Below are 16,288 nucleotides of genomic sequence, written 5' to 3'. Positions count from 1 at the left end.
GGATCATGCTAGTATATTTCCCCCATCTTCATTTTTGTTTTCCCCATTTATGGCACTTTCAATTTTGGTACTGTAAATACATACAAGTATTAATATATTCCAACTCATTAAAAAACAATGCTGGAATTGTGTTTCCAATTCATTATTTTTGTAATTGCACTTATGTTTGTTAATTAAATAACTATTGTTCACATCAGGGTGTAGTGGAAGAGGTGTGACAAGTCAGGTTTTACACGGAGCCATCACATCTAGAAAAAGACACTTAGAGATAATTAACAAAATTATTTTTTGTCCCAATTTTTTAAGTAAAAAGAGTAATGAAATTATTGACTATGCTTGAATTGTGTATTTGAGTATGAACAGCTGAGTATAGAAGAGGCCCACACAATGGGTCAAAAGACAATGCCAGATTGAGTAGCAGAGCAATACTTGGCAAAATCTGCTGTTAACAAAGACTTGAATGGGAGCTGGACTTCTGATCCAGATATGAAAGGACTATTTATCCATTATACAAATGATCAAAGTGAGATGACAGGTTCACATTCTGTCTGTTGACAAGTAAATAATTTATTATCTTTTTGGTAATAGAGAAAAAAATTTTGGAAAGAAATAAAAACAGAGAAAAATTGATTTAAATATAATCATATGAGAATCAGGGTTTGACAGACCAAACACAAGAACATAAATTAGAAATGAAAGGGTATCTGAATTGCACAGTAAGATTAATTTAATGGACAAATATTGAAAATATATTTTATTTTCAAGAAATGATGGACAAGTTTTTAGAGATTTCTAAAAACTTAGCCATAAAAGAAAATGCAGAAAAATAATCCTAATTTATAGGCCATAGTATCTGACTACAGTGCTAAAAAAGAGATTAGGGTAAAAATATAATAAAAATTACATTGATTACAACAAAACTATAAAATAATACTGATGTCAAGGAGACTATAACAAACTGAATTTAAGAATATTTAGATGATTAGGAGAACAGACACCGTTGATGATTATTAAATGAAGCTCAAGTATACTCTGAGGTAAATTAATAGTATAAAAGCCTGTCATTAATAAACTAAAATACATAAATATAAATGGCCTAAAGTTTAAACTCAAGAATTAGGAAATGTAATTGATTTAAAAAAAAAAAACTTAAGAACAAGAGAATAAGTTACTAAGAGTAAGTGTAGATGGGATTTAATTTTAACCCAGAAATAAAATAGTAGAATAAAGAGAGTGTTAGCTGATTAATTGAAAAAAAGAATCCTAAACTGTAGTGTGGTCTTTTCAAAGTTAAGATTACTATTGGCAAAGATTCATCTATTTCATTCTTCCTTTAAGATAAGAAAAAAATCGTCCAGCATTTCTTGAAAATAAAGTATATTTTCTTTTGTCTTCTCAATTTCTGAAGAGTTGTGTTCTGGATACCGCAGTTCTTAAATTCAGAGCAAAGCAGGTCATGGTGGACAGAACCACCCTAAAAGGTGCCCCAGGGGAGTCAGAGGAGAGCTTCATAAGTTCTAGTAGCTATGGTCCCTATGTCTGTGAATGAAAGACAGATATATGGAGATACAATAAAATGGCAAAGTGCCATATTACTTTTCCTGACAGTTGTTTGTTTTCTAAAGTAAAATCTAGTTATACCATAAGGTGCATCTATACAAGTATTTGTCGATATGATTCAGTGGAGATTCCACAATTACTCACAGACTAGTTAACTTTTTAGCTTTTGTATTCACTAATAATCTGTGTTTTAAAATTCTTCTGTGACATAATTAGTGGAAAGTTCAAAGAGGCTTCATTAGGATCACTAGCCATATGTGAACTTACATCTACAGTACTTTTGTCATCAGTAAGTCAATACACACCTTCTTTTGCATAGGATACCAAATTATTTAAGGTGTATTAAATTCTACATGACAAATTCAGCTTCTCATGGTGGAAAACAAAGTTTTAAAAATTATTTTGCCAACTGAGTTTTCTTTCAGGCCTACTACGATTTCATCCTGACATTTATTTAATTATAGCACCATGTTTTTTAGGGCTATCTAAATAGTTATTGCTACAAAAAAAATTTAATAGAATATACCTGGGTCTTTCAGTATGAAAGTAGTCTGAGAATTTTGGATTCCTTTGAGGAGCGAATCCCTCAGTGGTGATTCTGCAGTGTCACAGGCCATAACCACATAGGCAAATCAGAGCAAATGTTGAGGAGACAGTCAATTGTCTGATATAACATCAGAGAGAGATGCCTCTGCTTTATGGATTGGATAGAGATTAATAGTGACCTGTAGAAAGCTAGACTTTTTACCCAAAGAATTTGCTGCCTCTCTACACTGCAAGCAGAATGATACCTTACATAAAAATATGATCATAACATCCTGCCTAAAGACCTCCAATGTTCCTAAACACCTACAAGATAAAGATGAAGGTCACTTATGAGTATGATGAACATTATGTGCAGCTGATACAAATTATGTTAATGCCTGGGTTACATATACACTCAACCTTCATGTTCCTTTTAGCTTCTACATTGTCTGAAAGTACTAATGTTTTCTTACAAAACTGCAGTGTAGAGAACCTCATAGACTTGAGAATGTACATTAAAAAAAAGCTAATAATAAACAATTCTTTTCTCCTAGGAGAGACTACTTCCTGACCCTGGACATTCTACATCTGTGCTTCCCTATATGGTAGCCTGTTTAAATCTTCACATGTGCCCATTTAAATTATAATTAATATTTAAGAAAATTCAAAACTTAGTTACTTAGTCTCACTAGTCACATTTTCAGTGTTCATTAGCCACATGGAGTTAGTGGCTACCCTATTGGACAGTGAAGATTATGAACATTTGCATCATCAGAGTAAAATGTACTGATTTAGAATCAAGTCATTGAACTTTTTAGTATCTATTATCACCTCTAGTTTTCTAATTGCCATCTCCTCCCCTAACCCTCCTCCTACCTACAGGACTCCTGTCTTTCGGATCTGCTCCATTCTGTATAATGACTTTCTAGTTCTCACTCCCGTCTGTCTATGGTGGTATTCATTCTTGGAATTCTCTTTTTGTTATGAATGCTCTCTTCCTTGGTTGGACACAGTTCTCTCAAATGACTCTGCATGAGTTTGCTCTCCAACAATGGAGTCTTACTGGAACATGCTGATTCATACTCTACGTTTTAACTTTCACCTAATCAAGCCAATAACCCATAAAATATTGTGCGTTTATATTTTATTATACATGACCCTTTTTCAGCAAATATTTTGCAAAATTTTTGCATACCTATTTGACAGGAAGAGTACTAAAATTCTATTTTATTATAATGTTACTGATTTTTTTTGCCTCTTTAGAAACATGGAGGATTTTCCAGAAGATAATTAGTTCACATGAAAGATAATTACTATTCATAAAGACTTAACAGAATTTTAATAAATAGATCTAAAAATAAAGGTAGAACGTTTTAGGAAATGCATATTCTTACACATTATTTTCCTAAATGAATCTGCATTTTAGACAATCACTTATAATTATGCCTTTTATGAAACTTCTCTAAAATATAATTAGTTAAAATTTTGCCTTAATAGAAATTGTTAATATTGATTGTACCAGATGAAATTTTAGTGATAAGAAAAACTTTATTTTAATAAGCTTAGTTTAAGATACAGACATATTGCCTACAAGATTTTCTCTTATAATTTTTGTATATAAACCATGACTTCCACAAATGGAGACTGTTTTACTTTTTATTTCCTAATCTGGATGCATTTATTTCTCTCTTGCTGAATTTCCCTGGCTAGAACCTTCAGTACAATATGTAATAGAGTGGTGAATGTGTATCCTGTCTTGTTCCTGATCTTAGGATGATAGTATTCAATTTCACCATTAATTATTGTGTTAGCTACGTTTTTTTTAATACATACCCTTTATCAGTTTGAGGAAGTTCCCTGTATTCCTAATTTATTGTGTGATTTTATCATGAAGTGATCAGTCAAATGTTTTTACTACATCTATTCAGATGGTCATATGAAGGTATCTATCTTTTATTCTATCGATATTACCTTGACTGATTTTCATATGCTCAGTCATCCTGACATTCTTGGGTTATATCCTGCGTGGTCATGGTGTATAATCCTTTTGATATGTTGCCAGATTCCATTTGTTAGTATTTTAATGAGGATTTTTGCATTTATATTCATAAGGGATATTGGTCTGCAATTTTCTTTTAAGTTCTTTGTCTGGTCTTGGTATCTAGGTAATAACGACTTTATAGAATGAGTTGAGAAGTGTTTCTTTCTCTCCTATTTTTCACAAGATATGGTGAAGTAATCATATTAATTCTTCTTTTAACATTTGATAGAATTCACCTGTAAAGACATCTAGTCCTGGGCTTTTCTTTGTAGGAAGATTTTTTAAAAAATTTATTATTGTGATATTTTTACATGTAATAGATATATTCAGATTTTCTGTTTCTTCCTGAACTCATTTTGGCGTTTTGTATTTTTCTAGGCATCTGTCCATTTCATTTAAGTTACCTAATTAGTTGGCATAACATTTTTCACAGTATTCCTTTACAATTCTTTCATTTCTGTAAGGTTGGTTGTAATATCTCCTTTTTTACTGCTGATTTTAGTAATTTGAGTCTTCTCTCTTTTTTAGTTAGTCTAACTAAACGTTTGTCAATTTTGTTGCTTTTTCTGATGAACCATCTTTTGCCTTTGCTGATTTATTTTTTATTTTTTTGGTTTCAGTTCTAATGTTTATTACTTCCTTTCTATTTGTTTTGGGTTTTTGTTCGCTTTTTTTCTGTTCATATTTTTTAAATGTATCTGTGTGTGCTAAATTTTTCAATGATAATGTTCCACAGATATGTTTTTCTTTTGTTTACTTGATAAGCTCAACTTCGTCTTTTTAAAGATCTATGCAAATCCACTCTGGATATTGTATGGTTTAATAAAATGAGAATGCCACATGTTAGGTAACACCTTGTTGCAATTCACCTCCTTGTGTATTTATTTCCCTTTACAGATCCTTGGGAAAGTTTCTCAAGGTTAAAAAGATTCCAAGACTGGGACTGGGATAGCTAAGTGATTAATAAGTATTTATTGCCCTCTTCTGTGCCAGTTTACACTCCTACCAGAAGTGCATGTGGTGTTGTTTCCTCACATTTTGGCTAGCAATTGAATTTTACATTATTTAATTTTATATCATGTTATTTTAATTTTTTTCTTTTCTTTTTTTTTTTTTTTTTTTTTTGCGGTAGGCAGGCCTCTCACTGTTGTGGCCTCTCCTGTTGCGGAGCACAGGCTCCAGACGCGCAGGCTCAGCGGCCATGGCTCACGGGCCTAGCCGCTCCACGGCATGTGGGATCTTCCCGGACCGGGGCACGAACCCGTCTCCCCTGCATCGGCAGGCGGACTCTCAACCACTGCACCACCAGGGAAGCCCGTTATCTTAATTTAAAAAAAATTTTTGCCATTATCAAGGTTGTAGACACTCATTCTTTTAAAATTCTGCATATCTCAGAATATTAATAAAGATGAACATTTATTCATATGATTAATAATCCAGATTTCCTCTTCGAGTGTCTATTTTAATTCTTTCTCTTACTTTCGTATGACTTACTGTCTTTGCTGCTTTATCAAAGTCATTGAATATTTTGAAGTTTTTATTTCATGTTACTCTTAAACACTGAGGTATCTTCTCTAAATTTTGTCATCTCATATTTAAATGTCTATGGTGTTTGCGGATGAATTAAACAATTCAACTTTTAGGTACTCATATTTATCATTTCTCCCTTGTTTAAAAATTATTCCTTTCCTTTTCATTATAATGCTGTTTCCTTAGTTTTTCTTCTACTTTTTTTTCTTGTTATTTTTCTTTTTTTTTAAATTAATTAATTAGTTTATGTTTTGGCTGCGTTGGGTCTTCGTTGCTGCGTGTGGGTTTTCTCTGGTTGTGGCAACCAGGGGCTACTATTTGTTGCAGCGTGCGGGCTTCTCATTGTGGTGGCTTCTCTTTGTTGTGGAGCACGGGATCTAGGTGTGTGGGTCTCAGCAGTTGTGGTGCGTGGGCTCAGTAGTTGTGGCTCACGGGCTCTAGAGCGCAGGCTCAGCAGTTGTGGCGCATGGGCTTAGTTGCTCCATGGCACGTGGGATCTTCCCGGAGCAGGGATTGAACCCATGTCTCCTGCATTGGCAGGCAGATTCTTAACCACTGCACCACCAGGGAAGTCCCCGTTTTTCTTTTATTACCTTCGTAGTTTTAGATCTTTTCTTTTCCGTATATGGTATGAGAACTCTAACTTTGTCCTAGACTTTTATCCAAGTTTTAAAATGATTAAAAGCATCTAGCATTTTTCCAGTGTTTTACGATGCTACTTCTATTATATATCTAGTGTTCAGTGTACACTGGTCTGTTTTGGAGGTCACCTACTTGTTCCATTGATTTATTTTATGCACCTTTGAGTGACAGTGTCACATTTTTGAGGATGAGTGAAGTTATGGCTCTGTAATATGTTGTATCACTTGATGGGACAAATCCTCCTTCTTTGCTCTTGCTTTTCCAATTGTATTAGCTTTTTGAGGACTGTTATTCTTTCAAAATAGTTGCAATTGCCTTATAAATTACTCAAGTCTTTAATGCATTTTAGTAGAGCTTTGAATGTCAGTAACTGTATATATACATACATTTATGTATGTATACATGCAAAAACTGAGTTGTATCTCTGAGACTTTTTCTGAAATTTCACATTTTCTGCATTATACCCTAAAATTTTTCCCCATTAATCATTTTTAAAAAATAACAGAATTGGGCTTCCCTGGTGGTGCAGTGGTTGAAAATCCACCTGCCGATGCAGGGGACACGGGTTCGTGCCCCGGTCTGGGAAGATCCCACATGCCACAGAGCGGCTGGGCCCGTGAGCCATGGCCACTGAGCCTGCGCGTCCAGAGCCTGTGCTCCGCAACGGGGGAGGCCACAATGGTGAGAGGCCCGCGTACCGCAAAAAAAAAAAAAAAAAAGAAAAAAAAAACAGAATTGAAAAAAGCTCCACAGATGATTTGATATGAAGTATGTGCCAGGGCTACAAATAACTGACTTGTGTTTTCCTTAAAGATATAGGATATATTTTCTCACAAGTTACAGACTACTTCCTGAGAATTGCAACAATACTTTTATAGAAAAAATTTAGATCATCTGAAGTAACTTAATAACATCCCATTTTAACTCATTGCTGTGGCATGAAATAATTTCTTCTCTATCATGTATATTGCATTCTTTAGTTAGATGACAGCTTTTAAAAATTAAGACATTGAATCCACAGGTATTCAATGAAAATGAAAAACACCTATAATGAGATTTACATATTTTTAAATATTTAAGATGGTTATGCATTGCAGTGTTAATGATTTAGTGAATGATCACTGATAAAGTGTAATGTTACAACTCATAAAGAGGTGAGGTACGCTTAATAATTAATTTTTCTTTTAGTTCTGAATATAAACATCCTTCATTGCTTATGCCTTTCAACTTAATTTTACCTCTTATACCCATACTTACAGCTCACGACTGCATAGGTATTTATGAAAAATAGTGTCTAGGAAACAGCAGATTCTTGGAGAATCTGGAAAGGTAGACAAGGGAAGGTCCAGGGAAAATAAATCCCCTATGCCATGATCCTCAAACTAAATTTATATTGATAATCTTTTTTTTTTATTTTTTTTTTTGCTGTACGTGGGCCTCTCACTGTTGTGGCCTCTCCCGTTGCGGAGAACAGGCTCTGGACGCGCAGGCCCAGCGGCCATGGCTCACGGGCCCAGCCGCCCCACGGCATGTGGGATCCTCCCGGACCGGGGCATGAACCTGTGTCCCCTGCATCAGCAGGTGGACTCTCAACCACTGCGGCACCAGGGAAGCCCTATTGATATCCTTTATAAGAACCTTCTTGTGTGTCACTGAGGAAGCGAAAGAGGTAGAGTCAGAACCTTGGCTAAAATGATGTTAAGAACTTGAAAGTGGAATAAGAATTGTAGAAAACATAAATTGCTACTTCATACTCTTTAGTGTACTTCAAATAGAATACACTTATTATGCAGGCTATTTAATTGCTCTTATAAAACTACCTGAACAGCTCATTTACTTATGTGAAAACGAGACAAAAATCTATCACCTTACTGAAAATATATGAGAAGCAGTAATACACGTTGTAGACAGTCTTGAATCGCTTGTCACTATTCTTTATTTGGAGAAATGTTTCTCTTGTAAGCACCATTTAATCTGTGCCTGACCTGCATCTATTTCTTATCTATGTGGATATATGTGTATGTTCTGGTTCAGAAAGTGACTCAAAAGAAATCAAGGACTGAGAAACCTGAAGTTTGCAGGAAGGATGAGCAGGAATGACTCATATCCTACTAGAGGATCAATCATTGAAAGAAAATGAGCTGGAGGCTTCCCTGGTGGCGCAGTGGTTGAGAGTCTGCCTGCCGATGCAGGGGACACGGGTTCGTGCCCCAGTCCGGGAAGATCCCACATGCCGCAGAGCGGCTGGGCCCGTGAGCCATGGCCGCTAAGCCTGCGCGTCAGGAGCCTGTGCGTCAGGAGCCTGTGTTCTGCAACGGGAGAGGCCACAACAGTGAGAAGCCAGCGTACCGCAAAAAAACAAAAACAAAACAAAACAAAACAAAACAGAAAGTGAGCTGGATTTAGAGAGATTTTCCTGTACCGTGGTGCTCATGCATCACATGTGTTATCTAAGATGGAATGACTTGGAATTGACGAACATTTTAATGTTTGACTTTCTTTTTCGGTAAGTTTGATTTTTAACATTTTTTGGAGTTTACTACATTACAGATATTATGCAAAGCACTTCATGTGGATTAATTGACTTAATCGTGACAACAAACAAAATAGGATTATTTTTAGTATCTTCCTTTTAAATGTGGGAACATTTAAAGGAAGCTGAACAGTGGTGGAAGAAAGATTCTCATAGCTGTACAGTGGTAGAAAAAAGATTCAAAACTAGGCAGTCTGATTCCAGAACCTGTGCTCACATACACGATGCAGATTATTTTTAAAAATTTGATGGGATTGTTGGGACCACAGAGCAAGGTTACTCTCCGTGGATAATGGTGTCTCCACTAAAAGCAGTATATATGTTATTAGTCAATTTAGAAAGAGGCTAATCTTGTTATAAGAAACAAAGGTGGGTGTAATTAGATGAAAATAGTCCAAGAAATAATCCATTTTTAAATTACAGACTTTTAAAGATATAAAACAATATAATAGTCATGCATGTACTCATTCCCCAGATTCAATACTATCAACAGTCACCAATATTGTTTCCCCTAGAGCCTGACTCATCTCCCCGCAATCCTACCACTGGATTTTTTAATGCAATGTTCAGTTATAACATAATTTAATCAATAAATACTTAAAACCTAAAAAAGTTTCCAAATTCTAGTTCTAATAAATATATGGTTATCCATGTTCTTGGAGGTTCGTCTGAATCTGGTTTTCTCAAAAAAATACAGAATTGTGTGGAGGATGGCCTGTGTAACTTTATTATGCAGGAGGTGAAATCACAGCTAATAAAGGGAAAAGGAAAGGGGTTTGCTTAAGGCCACACACCTGGTCAGGTAGTAAGAGTCTTTGAATGTATCTTGAAGGGAATCTGGGTTATTTTTACCAAACTGCATTGTTCACAATTTTCCACAACAATGCTTAGGCTCATTTTCCAGGGATGAAAAAAATCACTAATTAAATATGAGATGTGTTGGAGACGCATATATGTGTTAAGGTGCATTTAAGATGCATAAAAACCAACAAACTTTGACAAAGAATGAAGCATAAATTAATAGTTTATATTTTAGCTACACTGTCCTCAGTATTCAAAGAGATTTTCTGAGGTGCAGTAAAATTGTCCACCCATCATTTCTAGCACATCATAATTTAATGTTATAAGAATAATAATAAAGGAAAAAAATGTGTCCTTTTTATCCCAATAGAAGCATATTGATAAAGACTTGAAATTATATTTTATTCATATAGGTTGCATTGAAATCAGTGCGGTATTATTCATGACTGTTAAAAATTATAAGCTACCCTAATACCCAGCAAAAGAAGCTGTTAAGTAAACTATGGGGCAACAACCTGATGGCATATTATGCATGACTTAATAGTGAACATTTTGAAGATTCTGTAAAGAAACTGAAATAAGAATATGAAGAGTTGTTTTCTGAGAGGGTTACAGAAATTTACATTTTTAAAATTTTATTATTAATGTGATATATTATTTTTGCAGTTGATCTATTTTGGGCACTAGAGAAGAATCTGTAATCTACTTTTGTTGAGCAGAGTCTTGTCATATGCCTAAGTCTAATTCTTTTATAGTGTTGTTCAATTCTTCTATTTAGCTGTTAATCTTCTGCTTAGTTTGTTCTATAGGATCACAATCTTAAAGCCATATTGAAAATTAACAGTAAACAAAAAGTGATCATACAAAATCCACATTTTTATACCAAAAAAGTAGACCTTAAAAAGAGAGAAGCAGCCAGAAATCCAAAATAAATATGAAAGGTTCATAAAAAGAAAGAAATTCTAGATAAAAATTTTACCATACCTATTTTATTTCCAGAGAATGTCAAAGTTATAAAAGCATACTATTACATCTGCAGCTGATAATTAAGAAAATGTCAGATTACCTACATGTTTTGCTTTCTGACCTTATAACAATTGTCTGAGAATATCGACACTGAATTTATTTTCAATTTTCCTTATAGTCACATGAATTATATATATGTAGTAGTATATAGGTAGAACAATAGCTCCAAATCTGAATTCAGTAGACCTAAGTATGCACTCTGTTTATTAAATATTATTGTCTTGAGCGACACTCTTAAGCTGCTTCAAACTAGGTTTTCTTTCAACTAAATTATTATTACAGTTATCTGTCCTAATGATCTTATGAAGTTGATTTCACTATCAGTATTACCTAATGATCAATAAGTAATTAGTAAATGAAATTCCGTGTGTGTGTGTGTGTGTGTGTGTGTGTGTGTGTGTGTGGAGAGAGAGAGAGAGAGAGAATGAGAGAATAATAAAGCCAATAAACATGGTCATACTGACAAGGTGACATCTTTTGGGGCACACAATCTTTACTGCCCATTAAGTGAACGTCTGGCATTTGATAAAAAAGTGAGTCCTGATTTAATTTTGGCAGGAACATTTTCTCAGGGTGAAGGGTTGTGACAAGAGAAAGGTCATCAAAAAGATTTTTCCCTTTATAAAGGTTTGTCTCTGGTCTAGGTGACAGGTAAACCATTCAAATATTCTCTGCCTTAAATTGATAATTTTATCAGATCCTCCACATCTCCATAACCTTTATAATCATGGAATATTAAACCATACTATTGCCATAAGCACTTAACATGGTTCATGCAAAACAGACTCAGGAATACCATATACTGCTTATATGATCATCTAATCATTAACTCTATTTGCTGTCAGAAAAACTACAGAGTTGTAGCAGTATCTGCTTATTTAGTTAATCATTCACACATAAGGACAACAAGGAGAGATGAGTGAGTGAGGATGACAGGAAGACTGTAATGGACAAGATCAGGAAGCTTCTGTCTTGCAGTGCTAAACACTTTATATGAACTGATATATCTGATGGGAAATGCAGGTCTAATGAACAAATTTAATTGAATAGATTTGTTTTTAATTTTATTAAACCTGAAATATGGATTAATAAACAGACTGATGGAGCAAAACCAGAGAAAGAAAGATTGGTTAGAATGAGGCAATAGTAAAAATTAATAAAAAAGAGATCCTTCTATTCACTAGAATTCCAGCAATAAATGGATATGATGGGAGAGTATGTGGTTGATTTCTACATGGGAAGCTTAGAGTGAAATAACTGTGATAAATATTTTATATTTCTTTATTCGACAACATTCTTTTTTATTTCATTCTTTCTTCTCTATGAAAGCTGACTTTTTCTATTTCTTGCATTCATACATATATATATATATATATATATAAAATTCCTATTTCATATGTTAATGGATAGAGGTGACAAAGTTTAGGGATGAAGGACTGCACAATCAAATCTTATCAGTGATTATTATTTATTTCCTACATTATTCTCTAGTTCAACCTTACAATAAATTCTGATGTTTCTTCATAGTTAGATGGGCCAAGTCATATTTTAGTCATTCCTTGGCTCTTCTTATTTCTCAATAAAATATAGTAGCAGAATTTCACTACAATTCCTAACATAAGGCACAAAAGACAGGTAATCATCTGTGTGTGTGTGTGTGTGTATGTGTGTGTTGTGTGAACCTTCAAGGGATATCATGGGAGGAATGGAGTTACACAGAGTTTAAAGCACATACTTCCTGCATTTGAATACCAACCTCATATCACACTAACTCTCTAATATGGGGCAAGTTAATCTTTCCAGGTATCAGTTTGCTCATCTCAAAATGAACTAACTAGAGTACTTTTCCCATAAGTTTGTTATGAGACTTAAATTGTTAATTAAATTAACTAAACTAAGTTATTTAATATTTATAAAATACTTTGAAAGTTACTGGAACACAGTAATTTCTATTTAAGTGATTCTTTAGTAAAAGTTGACATTATTCCTGTTTTTTTTTTCTTTTTTCTAGTGGGTCATTTAAGCATCTGCTCTAAAGTCCTAAAACCTGAGGAAAAAGGAAAAGAATGAATATTTAAGTATATTTATAAGTTTCTGGCAAGAAATTAGTTAACTTTATGGGATAAAATTAAGAGAAAGCAAAAATGAGAGCTTAACTAGACATTCATTGTGGTTTTCAGCCTTGATGGTGCCGAACTTCATTCACAAACACTTAGGGCCTGAGGAACTGAAGATAAAACCTAGATATAAGATAGGAAGATAAAACAAGATAGGAGGTTTAAAAAAAGACAACTCCCAACATCATAGATGATAATGAACTAAATGCTTCTACTTAACAACAACAAAAAAATATGAGGCAGGTTGAAAATCCGTAAGTCAGGTATATGTTTTTCATGAGGAATATTTAAAATATAAACATGAGAAAAAATAAATAAATATATTACCATAAATTATTATTATTGCTGAAGAGGTCAATGGGTTCAGAAGCAAAAAATTCCAAGCTTATATGCAAATCATGACATATGATGAGATATGTAAAGTAGATATTATTGGAACTACCAAGAGAAACCGGCAAATTAATAGTTGAAGTAGGTAAATTTATTTTTGTATATATTTATTTATTTTCATATCTGAACATTTTCACTGAAATGTAACCTCCATAAGGCAGGGATTTTGTTCTGTTTTGTTTTATGCTAGCGTATAACCAGTATTTAGAACAATGCCAGGTATAGGATAGGCATTCAAAATATATTTGTTGCATTGATCAATTAATAAAAACGAGTAGCAAGTTAAAGTCTGTTGAGAAAGCAAGCAGCAGTCCTAGATAGTTTAGATAACAAGTTTTAAGAACTACCAAGGAAGAACAAATTTAAATTTGATTAAAAAAAAAACTATTCTAGGGCTTCCCTGGTGGCACAGTGGTTGAGAATCTGCCTGCTAATGCAGGGGGCGCGGGTTCGAGCCCTGGTCTGGGAGGATCCCACATGCCGCGGAGCAACTAGGCCCGTGAGCCACAACTACTGAGCCTGCGCGTCTGGAGCCTGTGCTCTGCAACAAGAGAGGCCGCGATGGTGAGAGGCCTGCACACCGTGATGAAGAGTGGCCCCCGCTTGCCACAACTAGAGAAAACCCTCGCACAGAAACAAAGACCCAACACAGCAAAAATAGATTAATTAATAAACTCCTATCCCCAACACCTTCTAAAAAAAAAAAAAAACTATTCTAGAAAACAGAAAAAAAATATACAAATATTCACTATTATATGTACAAGGATTCTATAATTATTGAAAGAAATACTCCCTAACTTCCAAAATTTTTAAAACTGAGGAGTATTTCCTAAATGACTATTTGAAACAAGGACATAATAAAAAAATATCATGCCCATAAAGGAAAATAAAAATTACGATTTAAAAGAAGGAAGCACACAATTAAATCTAACATTCTTTCAGGAAAAAATGTTCATTAAAATTAGAAACAGAGGGGACTTCCTTGAACTAATATAGGGTATCTTTAAATAATATTGAAAAGAAAGTTGAAACATTAAAATTATTCCATTCATGATAAAAGAAGTATGCTTTATAGCACTACTTTTATTCTACATTGTAAGGAGATCCTAAACACTTCACCTAAATAAGAAAAATAAATGTTTAATTGAAAAGATGAAACTTAGATTATTCCAGGAAATATAATATACAACAAAGAAAATTCCCCCAAACTACAGTTAAAATTAAAAGTTTTCAAGTATGCTGCATACAAACAATACTCAAAAACCAATTGGAATCTCTCCTTCTGCCATGATATCCCAGGAAACAGGCTGACCTTCTTGTCTTATATACTAGAAAACTGAACAGAATGACCTTCCTGTCTTATGCACCAGAAAACATCAGTTTTCAATCATTGTGCAATAAGGACAATAGAGCAACAATCTCAGGGAAATAAATGAGAAGCACGTATGACCTTGCTGCCTGGAATTTCAATAGGAAAGGGGAAATTAGACAGAACAAGGTGTTTTCACTGAGTTAAGGAGACAAGATTTCAGACTTCAAGGATGCCAAAGGAACTAAAAGTATAAAGTAACATAGAGAAGAGGAGGGAGTTGCAGAGATATAGAAATTGAGAGATATGCAAATAATTCCTTAGCTTTTTTGGCTGGGTATTGACCTGAGTATGGATGTGATGAAAACGTTGAAGGTCAGAAAAAGAACAATCAGAAAGAAGGAAGCAGAACCATATCTTAACCTCACATTGACCTGGGAATAGTTTGTTTTTCCACTGTTCAAAGTGCAAAGATTTCCAAATATATGAAGGTAGAGTACTCAGATAAAGCTCTCAGAAAGCACTGCCTTAGTAGTGAGTCCAACTGACCCTAGACCAAAGGCTGTACCACCCTAATATTGCTTAAATGCAACCTTTGAAAAGAAAAACAAACAAAAGAAAACTGATTACAATAATTTAAATGTGTCCCAGAACAAATATCCAGCACATAATATAAAGCATCCAATAAAAATGCCAAGCACTCAAAAAGCAAGAAAATACATTCATTATGAGAGAAATCAATCAATAGAAACAAATGAGAAATTATATATTTAATAAAATTAGCAGACAAATTTTAAAAAGCTATTTTAAATATTCTGTATATATACAAGAAAGTGGAGGGAAATATGTGAACATGAAGAGCAAAAAAATAAAAGTAAGATATAAAAAGACCCACATATAATTTAACTTTCATTATGTGAAATATCATTATGTAATGTAATTACATAATGTAATTTCATTATGTGAAATATTATGTAAATATCAATGAGTATACTCACACATACACCATTACATGGCAATTAAGAAAAGATTAATGACTGAGGTTAATAAAAAAATGACTAATGAATGAAGAAATGGCAACAGAAATGATCCAAAATGAAACAGAATGTAAAAGAATAAAGAAATTGAACAGAATATCTGAGCTTCAGGACAATATCAAGGAGTCAAACATGCATGCAACTGGAGTTCTAGAAGGAGAAAAAGCAATGTGAAGAAAAAGAATATTCAAGAATTAATGGCCAGAAAAAATTCCAATCAGTATAAAAGAAACCACACTACTATATATAAGTAGATTGCTGAAAACTAAAAATAAAGAGAAAATCTTCAAAGAAGTCAAAAGAAAGAAGACAAGTTTAGAAGAACAAAGCTAAAATTACACTAGCCTTCTCATTAGATAAGATGCAAGTCAGAAGACACTGAAGTCTTTTCAGTAATGAAAGAATAAAATCTGCTGATCTAGAATACATCGTCCAGCAAAATTAACTTTTGGAATGAAGAAGAAAAATATATTTTTTTCAGACAAACTGAAGTTGAAAGAATTCATCATTGACAGACAAGCACTTAAATAAAGTTAAAGGAAGTTCTTCAAGTACAGCTGACCCTTAAAAAAGGGGGGCTTAATCGTGTATAATTTGTAGTCAGTTCTCCATACCCATGGTTCCTCCACATCTGCAGATTCAACCAACCACAGACCATGTAGTACTGTAGTATTTACTACTGGAAAATATCCACAGATAAGTGGACGTGAGCAATTCAGACCTGTGTTGTTCAAGGGTCAACTGTATAAGGAAAACAATATCAGATGGAAATTGTGA

At 33.8% G+C, this 16,288-nt stretch overlaps 1 long non-coding RNA gene across 1 annotated transcript in view; it reads right to left on the bottom strand.

The window, feature by feature from the left end:
- The window catches only part of LOC141276755 (uncharacterized), a 67,807-nt gene extending 54,982 nt beyond the window's left edge, over positions 1–12,825 (bottom strand). Inside the window, exon 1 of the long non-coding RNA XR_012326747.1 lies at positions 12,816–12,825. This is a non-coding gene — a long non-coding RNA (uncharacterized lncRNA). The remainder of the gene's footprint in view (positions 1–12,815) is intronic.
- Positions 12,826–16,288: the final 3,463 nt, after the last annotated feature.

This window comes from Tursiops truncatus, chromosome 16 (assembly GCF_011762595.2).
Source record: "Tursiops truncatus isolate mTurTru1 chromosome 16, mTurTru1.mat.Y, whole genome shotgun sequence".
Classification (NCBI taxonomy): domain Eukaryota; kingdom Metazoa; phylum Chordata; class Mammalia; order Artiodactyla; family Delphinidae; genus Tursiops; species Tursiops truncatus.
This window is presented reverse-complemented; position numbering and strand designations above follow the sequence as displayed.